This window comes from Rhododendron vialii, chromosome 3a (assembly GCF_030253575.1).
Source record: "Rhododendron vialii isolate Sample 1 chromosome 3a, ASM3025357v1".
Lineage (NCBI taxonomy): Eukaryota > Viridiplantae > Streptophyta > Magnoliopsida > Ericales > Ericaceae > Rhododendron > Rhododendron vialii.
The window spans coordinates 5,770,057-5,783,337 of record NC_080559.1 but is presented as its reverse complement, the minus strand read 5'-3'; the positions used below and the strand labels follow the sequence as shown (position 1 = coordinate 5,783,337).

General features: G+C 36.5%; 1 long non-coding RNA gene and 1 other non-coding gene across 2 annotated transcripts; both read right to left on the bottom strand.

The window, feature by feature from the left end:
• Window positions 1-4,710: 4,710 nt before the first annotated feature.
• Window positions 4,711-4,975, bottom strand: LOC131321420 (uncharacterized). Its single transcript, XR_009198471.1, has 2 exons — window positions 4,788-4,975; window positions 4,711-4,750 (listed from the first exon to the last, which is right to left on the bottom strand). It is a non-coding gene; the product is annotated as an uncharacterized LOC131321420 (long non-coding RNA).
• A 7,846-nt stretch (window positions 4,976-12,821) lies between these two features.
• Window positions 12,822-12,929, bottom strand: LOC131321451 (small nucleolar RNA snoR100). The gene has a single exon (XR_009198498.1). It is a non-coding gene; the product is annotated as a small nucleolar RNA snoR100 (small nucleolar RNA).
• Between the last annotated feature and the right edge of the window lie 352 nt (window positions 12,930-13,281).

Genomic DNA, 13,281 nt, shown 5'->3' with positions numbered 1-13,281 from the left:
GAGGGAAGATCGTCGTCGTGTGAATAATTGAACGCCGCCGCCGTCGTCCATGGGAGAAGGCAAGAAGGTCAGAAGGTGGGTGGGCCGGTGGGGTGCAGTAAATGGTGGGTGTTCCTTTTCTTTTTTTTTGGGTGAACGTAAATGGTGGGTGTTCGGTGGTATAAACAAACAAAAAAGCTATAAAAAAAAAAATCAAACTTAATATTTTTATATATAAAAAACAGAAATGTCTAACGTTTTTTAATATTTTAAATTAAGTAATTAATTATTATACTAGTTAACTAATTTACTTTTGATCCTTTGTGAAAAAAATTATTAAAAGTTCAATTTCGTAATTAAATATTTAATCTAATCAATAATCTAATTTAACAATGCACAAGGACAAAAGAGTCATTTGACAGCTTTTAAATCATACACCCTCCCTTATACACCCATTTTATCTTTTATCCAAACCAAGTATTATTTTATCCTCTTTCCCTAATACATCATCCAAACCATCTACTTTTTAATACACCCTCTATAAATCTCACATCAATGTGGGTCCTCCCTTCTTAACTAATACTCCCGACTATCTTATCCACCCTTCATAAATAATACACCCAAAACTCATACCGCATCCAATCGGGCCCGTTGTTAGAAGCTAAGAGCATCTGCACCTCCCTCATTAAACGCCTCTTCTTGTTAAAGTAACAAGCAAATGTCCGAAATTGGCATAGCATCAGACTCGTTACTAATTACAATTGCTACAGTCACTCTTTGTTTGAAACGAGCTCCTATTCACTTGCTACCTATTTCTCTATTTCTTTAATATTTACTTTTTCATTTAAAAACTTCTCTGCCTATCATGACTCATGAGCTGCCACAATATCAATGTCTAGAGCTTATAAAGCCAACTGGGACGATTATTAAATAAAAAAATAATATTTTATTGAGATAGCTTCTGGATAAAGAATGTAATGTAGTAGACATTGTAAAAATGATTAGTTAAAGTATTAAAGTGAGTTTTTGATGTGTAATTTGGTTCAAAATTTGAAGAAACTAGTGCGAATGCTCTAAGGTCCTTGATTTGACAAAAATGCCCCGTCTCTATTCTCTTTCACGAGCGCCCCCCTCTCTTCTCTCGTGCGAGCGGACCCTACTGACACTAGCGACTAGTAATTGTATGGTACTAATTGGGCCCCAGTGAATTCTGTGACTACTACTATTCCCGTGTGTCCAACCTCAAAACAAAACAAAAAAGCTACTGTTGTACTTGGTATCAAGACATCTACCACGTGGTTCTGAAACATCTACTACTATAGTCACCGCACGCGTGTGGGACCAATTTTGGGTCCTGCACGAATGATTCGAATCGTTTAATAATTTAAAAAAAAATGAGTGATTCGGTGAAAAATCAGCTAAATTCGATATGTATAAGTGCTCGATTCAAACTTCAAAAAATACGATGATCCAAACCATTCAAAAAGGGAAGATTGAATCGAAAAAAAATTTGATTGAAACTCATACTCCTTCTATCTCTTATTTAGAATCCAGTATTCCATTTTGTGCTGTCCCTTAATAACTGTTTATTTTGTAAAGTTAGTGGATAAAAGTTGGTGCATTGTCTATTTTGTCCCTAAAAGTATATTCCATTTTAAAAAGTTAGTGAGTAAAAGTGTAATGATGATGGGTAAGTAAGAAAAATGAAGGAAAAAATTGATGTAAAAAGGTATAATGATGATGTCTTTTTTATAAGTTGGAGTTACGAAGTAGGACACTTAAAAATGGACGGATGGAGTAATAATTTTAAATAAAGACAAAAATAAGTAAAAAATAGTACTCCCTCCGTCCCGATTTATTTGTCCATTTTCACTATTTGGGAGCTCTTACAAAATTGTCCATATTTTTCAATTTATAATGTTTTTATATTCAATATGGATCTTATTTGATAGATTTCAATTAGATCTAAAATATGATGTTTTCGAAATTATATAAAATATTATAGATTGTGAGATATAGACAATTTTTTAAAAGACACGTATGTCGAAATTAGACAAACAAACTGGGACAGAGGGAGTACATCTTTTATTTACTACTTATATATTTTTGTCTTTTAAGCAATTATGTCCAGTTAATAAGACAAAAAAAAGTGTGGGTCCATATTATGTTAACTAACTATGAATGATTATGTTGTGAAATTTAGCTTAATAATTTTTTAGCAAAATGAATTTTACCTCCTGATATGTTTGGTTTCCTAAAATTTTTTTACCTCCACTGTTTTTCAAATAGAAAACTGAGTCAAAAAATGATGCACATATTTGAACAAATAATCATATCTGTTGATTTTATTGTAATTATACAAAGTGCAAAATTCACAAAGATAACCAAATTTGTCTCTTTCGGTAATATACAAAATATAGATATATTTTGCAAAGATAATCTTAGCTGTTAGTCTTTTTGAAATAATACAAAGTACTCCCATCGTCCCTAAATAAGTGTCCGGCGCGCAAAACTAGACCTTCAAAAAGATGCATTTGTTTGGTTAAAAAAATCAATTTTTTTTTACAAATCAATAGATAGCAATGAGTTCTATTAGATTGTGAAAAAAAATTAAAATTTTTAATAAAAAATATGCATATTTTGTAAAGCTTAGTTTTGCGTGCCAGACACTTATTTAGGGACGGAAGAAGTATAAACAAATAACCACATCTGTTGGTTTTAATTATAAAAAGCACATATTTAACAAAGATAACCCTATTTGTCGATATTTTAAAATAATACAAAGTATAAATTTGTACAGATAGCCACATCGATTGATTTTATTGTAATTATAAAGAGTACAAATTTTGCAATGATACTTTTATCTATTAATTTTTGGGGACAATATCTAGTATAAATATGAACAAATAACCATATCAACTGGAGAAAAATGATACAAATTGAGTTGTGTTTTAGTTTAGTGTCACACAAATAACACAGATAACTATATATGTTGCTTAATTTGGATAGAGAAAAAGATTTTATTGACAAAGATAATGACATCTATTACTTTTTTGGAAGTTATAGATAATAAATAAATACAAATAACTTGATCTGTATATATGTGTTTGAAAAATAAAGAGAATAAGTTTGTACATTTAATTTTTTCTATAGGTTTTTTCAAAAGATAAAAAAATATCTTTGCACATTATGTTATCTATTATTTAGAAAAATATATATGAAAGATAATTTTATACTATATTATTTTATTTTTAAAAATACAAAGAGTAGATTAGCACAAATAAGTTTATATTTTGTTTCATTTACTTTTTTCACATCTCACTTTGTCTGTCTCTTTTTTTAAAGCGCACATAGAATAGATCTTGAGAAAGACATTTATTGAGAGATTTGTTTGTGTTTTTTTGAAAAGGACAAAAATTGACAAGGTGCCAACCGACCATTAACAGCAATCAAAACTAAAAATCCAAGAACATTCATCCAGATAATTATTTCAGAGGTGCATTGGGACCCGAACGGTGATGAACATGGAAGGTATTATTGGAACGCGGGTGACGAAAAGTCCTGCCCGTGTAGTTGAAATAGTAGATGTCCTTATTATGGTTTTTAACCCTTTATTATGTCCTTGCGGCCAAAGCTCCCTTTTCTTAATAAAAAATCTCAGTCTTTCTTTTTTCTGTTTGTTTGTTTCTTGTGCTGGCATCAGGTTTGACATCAGGGTTTGCGTTGCTGCCAAGTGCCAATTAGCATAAGGATTATTATTCAGAAACAAACAAATCATGTGGAGATATTTGATGATCACCTTTTCAAATCCTGCTTCGATCTCACTCTTTAAAATATACTCCAAAAAATAAAATATAAAGACTTTTGAGAACATACTATTACTATAAATTAATCGATAATGACCAGAGAGATCCCTCGTATTATTAAGTGGTCATTCGTTTCATCCCAAGTAACGTGGGACTGTATTTCTTCACATCTGTCTCACGTGCAGTCGCGTTTGAGGTCTATCTCATGTAGCCTCATTTTGGATTTATTAACGTGGAACCTTTTTGTTGGTATGTTATTGTGGAGGTGTAGATTGTGAAAATTTAAAACGTGAGACAGAAATGTGCCCCGCTTTAATACCATGTACGTACAAAACTTTATATGGTATTTGACTCAAAATCATTTAGTTATGAGTGGAGTTCTATGTCCCTCATGGTATTAATTAAGTACCAACAACTAACATAGTCCATTCCAAAATAATGTGAGAATTTATTTCCTTAACAAACCGTTTGTCGGCAGCAACAAGATTTTCACAGTAAGAGCTTGTTTGAGCTCGACCAGTAAGTTAATAAACGAGATTGAACCAGAATTTTCTAGGCCCAGCCATTTCGTAATCGAACTGAGCACGAGTTAGCCATAACTCAGCTCAATATGAAATTGTTTTCATGAAATTTCATTTTATAGTGTGTGTAGTAATTTACACTATTTTCTTAATTTTCTTGGAGACTGATCTCAAATTTGAGCTCGAGTTCAGCTCGTTTGCATTTCTTCAACTCGAGCTAGATTTAACGGAGATCAAATTTCACACACACTGACAACCTCGAGCTCATCACCTAATATTAAACGAGTCGAGCCCAAAAGCTCGGAGGCCTACCAGTTGCATTCCCTTCCTTTTTCAATTTCTTTCAAACGATTCTTATTTAAGGAAGGATGTGTGTTTGTGCAGATGCAAAAGCCTTCTTTTCCTTCTCTCTCTCTCTCTCTCACACACACACTCTCTCTCTCTCTCTCTCTCTCTCTCTCTCTCTCTCTCTATTAAACACCACTAGTTGCTGGCTCAGGCTGCTTCAGCCTTCTTTTTGTTTTCTCTGTTTCCTTTTTTCCATCTCTTCTCTTCATCTCGTGTGAAGATCAAGACAATTGAATTACCAATAAAGAGAAACTATACACCTTAATATTACTCTCAGCTTCCTTGTACGTAAGTCCCTCTCCTTTTTTCATCGCCACCATTTTTTTTTTACTGTTTCTAATGCTCTACCTTCACGTACGTATGCCTGTTGATTCAACTTATAGGCTCCGTTTGTTTCGAAGTAAAATATTTTCCTCACAATTATTTTATACACTTTGTGGTGTTTGGTTGGATAACATCAAGTAAAACATTTTTGGGTGTAAAATGTTTTACCCCATCCGGTGCAAAATGTTTTACTTCTGAAATCCCCGTAAGTTGTTTTTGGAAAATTTATTCCCAGCTTCACGCTTGAATTGTGGGAATTGTATATGCCAGCATCTCTCTCTCTCTCTCTCTCTCTCTCTCTCTCTCTCTCTCTCTCTCTCTCTCTCTCTCTCTCTCTCTCTCTCGGAATGAACCAAATTGATTTCGAAAACCACAAGCAAGTTAATTACGTGAATAATCGGACACAATGTAACACAAAACTTGACCCAAATCTTGTTTGGAGTCCCACGCTAATAATCGGAGCCGTTTAATTGTTTAAAATATGTTTCTAAGAACTCTTATTACAAAATCAACTCACTCAGATATTAGTATTGGCTTGATCGATTTATTCAGTTTTTATTCTATCAAATTTTGGGACAAATATCTTAAAAATATGTTTTAAACAAATTGAACTACTCCGATCATTTGCATGTGACTTCAAAATAGGTCCCACACAAGATTTTGTGCCAAACGTTGTGTTATTTATTTTTTCCACGGAATCCGCCCCATATAAACATCTTTTTTGAAGTTTAAACCGATTCAAATTTTTGTTCTGAAAAGTAATTTCCAGATGTCAACCAAACACCGGAAAACAAAAGTAACGAAAATTATTTTAGCAAAATTATTTTACAAGGAACACATTTTTCATTGTAAAACATTTTACATCAAAACAAACGGAGCCATAATGTGGTGTTGCATGTTCTGTACATTTTACGTTGGTGTTCTGTGCCTTTGGTGTTTGCATTTCCTTCTATTGGTGTTTTCGATCGGTTGGCATCTTACCAACTTAGCCTGTTGGCAGGGCTGGCTTTGAGCTAAGCCAGAAGAGGCTGCCAACTTAAGCCCTGAACTTTGGCTCAAACTTAGGACCCCATATAGAAATGCAATATATATTCAATATAGCGTTAATATAACAAATGACCTATCTAGGCCAGTGAAAAAGCTTAGTATTGTTAACAAACAGGTACATGATTCAAGTCTTACGAGAATATTATGTCCCCTCACAATTTTGTCTTAGGTCTCGAGAATCTTAGAGCCGGTCTTGCCTGTTAGCTTAGCTTTGTGAGGCGGTGTGTCCTTTTTATGAACATATCTCTCATGCATTGTTGCTTTTGCTTTCATCCTTTTTTCACATTGTATTTTTGCTTTGAGTTAATAAAATTTATTTTGCCGAGGAAAAAAAAACTTATCAAATGACATGAAAAATATGCAGAAAGTACCTTCATTTTATTATCTTAATCTGGGGTTTATACACTACCACCATAAGATTTGATTGTAGCAATAGCTATTTTCCATACAAGAACAGACCTACCTTATAAAAAAAAATAAAGCTTGCGTTGCACATTGATTTTATTACTGTTAGAACATGTGATTAACATTAAGTTCCACATTAGATAAATAGATGAAGGATTGGACTTTAATATACAATTGCGTGACTCAGCACTTGTAAGCTGGCTTAACCTTTTAAGTGGATATGAGTAACACATTGAGTCCAAGTGATGCGGTAGACTCAGATCTCCCATTACTCCCAAACAAATTTTGCCTTGACCACGCAAGTGTAAATTATTCTGAGCTGCTACCCACACCGACATTTTGTACGCATATTGTGCATAGAGATCAACGTGGGTCCCACACAAAAGATTCCAACTATTCATTTTGTACGCATTTTGTATAAATTATTTAGAAGAGTTTCATTTTCATCCTTCTGGATCCTCTCTCATTAATATATTGGCAGCATGTGGTCAAAACCACCATGATATTAAGAGAATAATACTATCTGGACAGACGATCCAAATACCTAACAGAGGTCCCAAGCTGACTGTGCAGTTCCTAGAGAGGAGTAAACTGCAGACAGGGCAAATAAAGTTGGCCAACTGGGACATGCAGCCCATCGTGTGTATTCCTAATCCTAAACAAACCGTCACGTGATGTACTACGACACCGTCACATGATGACCAGATTTAGTTTCCCTCTCTATATTGAAGACCTTCTCATTATGTACTACAACACCGTCACATGATGCCCAAATTCATTTTTGAGCATACATTTGGTATGAGACCCAAACAAGTGTATCAGAGGCCCCAAACGGTAATTGAAAAAGAATCTAAAAGGCTTATCTCTAAGAGATACTCTTCCAGGGGATAAACATTTGGGAGAGTATCCCTTGGCCTTCTTCTTCTCTCCACTCCCTCCATGCACATCAACTAACAAAGAAGCAGCCGCAGGCTAGCGGCAGCAAAAACAACTCTGTCCAAAACCGTAAAATGTATGTAAATCAATGCGCATCTAATGGTTTCGGACACGATTATTTCTGGAGTTGTGTTTTAAATGTGTATTTGTAGCATTGCTCGAGAGTGAGAGATACCACCACAAAGTTCTGCACAAAAACCCGTCTTAGCTCTCCGTTGTAAGTCTGTCTTTCCCATTTCCCCCTGTTCCTTTTGAAATGAAACCCACATCTAAATCCACATTTTTACAGTTTTTTTTTTTTTTTCCGTTCTATCAATTAGGATTTTGATTTGTCACCCAGAAAAAATTGACTGACGCCTCTTTATTTTTGCATTTTGGAAAGTAACAATTGCAATATACTGTTCTGCTCCACAGTAGCTACCAAGTACCAAGTGTTTGTATTTATGTACCAAGTGTTTGTATTTATGTGTCAAGTGACGGACTGTCCCTTTTCGGTCTGCCCACAGATTTGTGTGGAGGTGAATAATTTCTCTTTGACTTGAAAAAGTTTTCAGGTCAGAAAATATCTTTTTGAGGTACACTAAATAATTGAGACATAAGCCTCGGTATGTAGTGTCGGCTCAAAAATATTGGGGGCTAGTGAAATTCTAATATGAGGCTCTATAAATATCTTTGAGCGAAAATTTGCAAAAAAAAAAAATTCAATCGAGAATTCAAATTTCAGAGAAAAAGTCTAATGAAAGAAATTTTAGAAAAATTCAACGTCTTCTACTTCGGAATTCAACAAAATTTAGTGACAAGATATAGTTGAGTTAGTTGACACTTCAAAAATAAAAAGGGAAAAGCTTGCACTTCCTATGCACTCTTCAACTCAGTCCATATTGATTGCGAGAAGGAGTCCTTTGCTGAAAAAGGTTGAGAAAAGGGGCCAAGATTTGAACCAAGATCCTTAAGCGATGAAAGAGCTTCAACGGCCACATTGCCAAGTAGAAGTTATTCGAAGGATATCGGAACTCTTTACTATTTAATATTTTTAATAGTTTAGTATAAGCTATATTTTTCGGGGCCCTCCCTTGGCCAAAAAATTGGGGCTCCAAAGCGATTGCTTCTTTGGCTTCCCCTCTAAGCTGGCTCCGTCAATTTGGTTTGGTAAATAGTAGTGCAGGTATAGTATTTGTCACCTCCACGAAGTGTTGGGGCCGAAGCTAAAGTAGCGTTAGAAGTATGTTTAGCCCATTAAGAGGCTATGGGACTCCGACGACCTTGTCCATTTAGATTACGAGTTTCCACCACTAGACCAACACCTCATTTGGTGGGTAAGAAAATACTTAAGCTGTTTGATAGAGTCCATCAGGTGAGGAAGTTCTAAATCAATAGTGATTGTTGGATTGGTAGCTTTCTTTGAACAAATGTGATATTTGCTCAAGTTGTAGATTCCTTAGTTGCAAGCAAATGCTAGTACAGCCGAAATAAGATCCTGTAGTGTGTGTGTTTTGTGTGATAGTAAAGGATAAACATAAAAAGAAATGTCACATTAAATATAAGCTCTGTTATTAGAAAGTACGATTGATGATTCAGATCGTCCGATTCGATTTGATACACCAAGTTGTCGGATTGAATCTACGGGGCGAATCACTGGAGCACGAAAATCATACGATTCCCGATATGCAACGAACAACGCGGTTCTAGACATCTAAAATCGATTCACTTTATCGACATGTTTTGCCTGCAGAAGAATTTATATGAAGTCATCTAGTGAGAAAAAAGTGTGGTGATTCCAGGGTTGAAAAAAGCCTTTTGATATGAGTGTAGAGATATATAGTTCATCTTATTCGTGAATTCATGACCGAATAAGAGCAATTTCACGATTTAGAAAAGGACCATTTGGATTCACAGTTTGACAACTATGATTATAAGGCTACATTTGGATAGATATGTATTTCCGTGAAGGGATTTGACATTACTGTTCAATGACTTTGTTTGAATCTATGTTCTATAGTCTGCACTTATCTTGAAACACTGCGTTTGAAAGCTTTATCATGATCTTGCGATGGGTTTGAGTGAGTTATTTAATTTAGTAGAAGTGCGATGATTGTAATAAAACACATCTTTTCTACCTCAGCCATGGAGCCTAAATGTACTTGCACTTACACGGACGGAGCTTAATTTCCGCCATTCAAAACATATCTTCCACTGACCTCACTGTGAATCTTAGGTGGGCTTCGGAAGGGGTGCCCTTGAGAAAGGGGGCTGTGGAATACGCTATGAACATGGATATAAAAGCTCCTTTGAAGAAGAAAAACTCAAAAATTATAGGAATATAGCGTATCCAAGATATGTCCAAGGTGTTTTCTTCGAGATTTTAATGTATCCACTACAGATGCAGATGGAGTCTTGGAAATCCAATCTAAGGATACATGACTTTTGTTAGGCTGTTCTGTTTAGCAGTCTTGACAAGATGACATGGAAACATGATGATACAATACTTCTGAGGGAAAAAGTGGTGAAATCAATAGACAAGAGTTTGAGGAGTTCTCTTCGAGTATTCTACAACATAATTCCTTAGTAACTGATTTACAAGTTTCCAATAGTCGCCAATGGTGAAAGACATCCGTTTGGTTGGATGAGACACCATGCATTCAAAACATTTGGATAGGTTCAGGAAAATCTGTTCACTGTTGGAATTTATTTATGTGGCTCACTTGTCACATCAATCCTATTTATATTTTATAGTATTTATGTTTATAACTAAAATATGGGTATTAGATTTAATTAAACTATTGCCTAAATAATTGGTAACTATTCACGAAAAGATTTGGTTACTATTTGTGAATAGATATGGTGACTATTTATGAATGGGTTTAGTGACCATTCATGTATAAAGTTGCAACTATCAATGAATAGGTGCCTTATTACTTCTTTGATGGTAAGAAGCACGAAGAGTTGTTTCCATTGGGAAAGTGTTCCGATCTATCTATATAAATGTCTGTGATTACCATCAGGTTACATGTGTGAAAAACATTTATATAGATTAGATTGGAAATCCTACCCATTGCTCTCCAAAATCAATTAGTGGGAGTTTGTGTCGGTGGAACATAATGGTTCAAGATCGAAATAGTTTCCGGATTTCTCAAGACTTAAATACCATGGCGAAGGTAAGTAATTTTCCGCTGCGTATTTATTTTGATTCTCCCACACAGGTTTTTCATTTGGTAGCAAAGCAAACCTTCTTTGTCATTTTGTTTAGTAGAGACGAATCGACTGGTAACATTAAATTTGTCGAAACCCATCCACTGCTACTGTACATGCTTTTAGGAGAAAAGATTTTTTGTTCAGTTTTGATCTTGGCCTTTGTGGGTTTTCCTAAAAATCACAGAAGCATTTGTTTTGTTTTCATGATAGTCAACGTTGTCGGCTTTTCCGCTAATTAATTGATCACTTACGTCTTTTCTGTTCTGGAATTGGATTTGGTGCTCTTCAAAATATAAAATCTGGCCAAGTTTAACTACTATGGCATGTTGGATCAACAGATTTTACTAGTGGTATTTGGAAATATTCAGCGTCGAGTACCGAAATTATGTTTCTGTTTTCACGAGAATCTGCTTGTGCAAAAGTTATTATTTTCACGGTTGGGTATTTCAGTCACTTTTATGCCTATTCATTTGTTTGAATTGAATGGAATAATTCGTGTTTGCCAATCTCGTCACAGTTTCGGGGCAAAACGGACTTGGATTTCCAATTACTTATAGTTGGACTGACTCTGAGAAGTCAGTAAGTAATTGGTGTGGTTTTAAAATTTCCAAATTGATTGTTTCTCTCTTTTCGAATTGCTAATTCTATTATCAGTGGGTTAATCGTTTGGCGTACTCATTGTGTTATAAACTGAGAAGGTCGTTTTGGTTGTGTATGCAACGCTTGGAAATCAATCCTTTAATTGGTAGTTATTACAGTTTGTTCTTGATTGCATAGCCACGGAAATCATTTGTGTTCATAAAATATTGTTTCGTGCGCATAAGATCAAAATTGGAAGATTTTTTTTTTTTTTTTTTTTGAAAATGTCAATCCATTACGAAATGGAGAAGCCCGAAGGCAGACAGATTACATCGCAAAATACAGGATTGAACCAAAACTAACACAAGCTAGACACGAGTACATGCTAACCAAACACTACTACTCTAGGCACCCCTGCCGAAGCAGGCCTGCAACTCGGTTGCCGGACTAGGAGCCCGTCTTCGAAAGTGATAGAGAAGATTCGAGAGAGAAGTCCCGAGGGACAACAGTCCAATCCCAAACTACGCTCATGATGCAATCTGGTCGGGGAAAATATCCAGAAAGCGCTCAAAACACCGGCACACCCATATCTGAAAGCTCAGCGACATTGGCGAACCACCACTGCCGACAACCCACTGACACGGGTAGACCACATCAATGCAAGCCTTGCTAACACTCCAGGCTGCGGCACACGTCCATCGGCAGCACGACGGGCTCGTGGAACTACAGCGGAGCAACCAGACACCACCCCCGAATACCAAAACCCTCAACTACAATCCAATCGCGCACCAAAATCGCCGGCACAACCCAGGCACACAACGGATGTCACTGCAGCTGAAAGCTCCGGTCAACAACAAACCCTAACCTAAAATTATTATCCCACCACCAACACCCACTGGATCTAAAAGCCTAGACCAGTACGGACCGGACCGGGGACACCGGCCGGTAGAAGACCAAGCCAAACGGCTGGTACAGAAGAAAATAAAAACAAAACCCTAACCCCAAAACTCACCTTATTGCCACATCAAATGCCCGCCGCTTACCGGACCACCACTCACCGCCTTCTAGCTCCGGTCCGAACCAGCATCGCCGGACAGCAAGGATGGAAAGCCCATCACGAGAGCCGGACCACCGGCCAGAAAAACGGAAGGAAGAGGAACAAAAGAGGGGGGGAAGCGGGGAGGAACGAAGACGGGAAAGCTGGGAGGTGGGGGGAGGGGAGAACGACGACGGGGGAGGAGGAGGCGGCGGCCCCCCTCCCCCGAATCTAGATCTGGTTAGACAAGTTTTCTAGAGAGAGAGAGAGGGGATTTCTAGATATAGTTAGGTATGTTAATCATCGCCAAAACACAATTGGAAGATCAGTCGGCTTTTTCGGGGTTTTGTGTGACTCTGGATGTTACGTGCCTCTATCTAATTGATGCTTGATCAAGGCACTGTTGTGGAATGTTAGGAACTTCCAATTGTGATAATTATGTTTAGTCATTTGATTATCTGCATTTCACATGGCGTTGAACAACAACAACATAACATAACACATCTAGTCCCCAATCATTGGGGGTATGGACGGAGATGATTGGACACAGACCTAACATTTGGCAATATATGTACAAAGTGGCTGCTCTCAGAATACCACTGAAACAGTAGGCTCCCCTAACCTCCAAGAACCGAGGAGCTACAGGGACGTTTTGTTGTAGAACCATGCCCCCAAATCAAAGCCAAATGGCATCAGAGAGGGCAGGCCTAGAGACCCAAATCAATTTATGTTCACATTACCATGCTTCATTCATTGGTAGTCCAGAGCATTCACATGGCGTTAATGGTTTATAATGAGGTGCACTTGATTTCTTCCTATTTTTCTGTTGATATTGGTGACATGCCTTTCGAGGTCGATTACGTGCCATTTAATTAGTTAAATGCAGTTTTGTCGGTTGCTGTTAGACCCTATCGGTGCATATATGGAAGTTTACGACAATGGGTTGTTTTTGGATCATAAACGGTTTCATGTGGAATGCGACTAGTGACTTTTCGAACAGTTTCCTTTGAAAAATTTGCGTTGGCAGTTTATTATGTTGAAACCGTTTCTCATTACCAGGGGCTATAATAAACATATGATTATCCCATTGAAGTATACTTGATGCCTT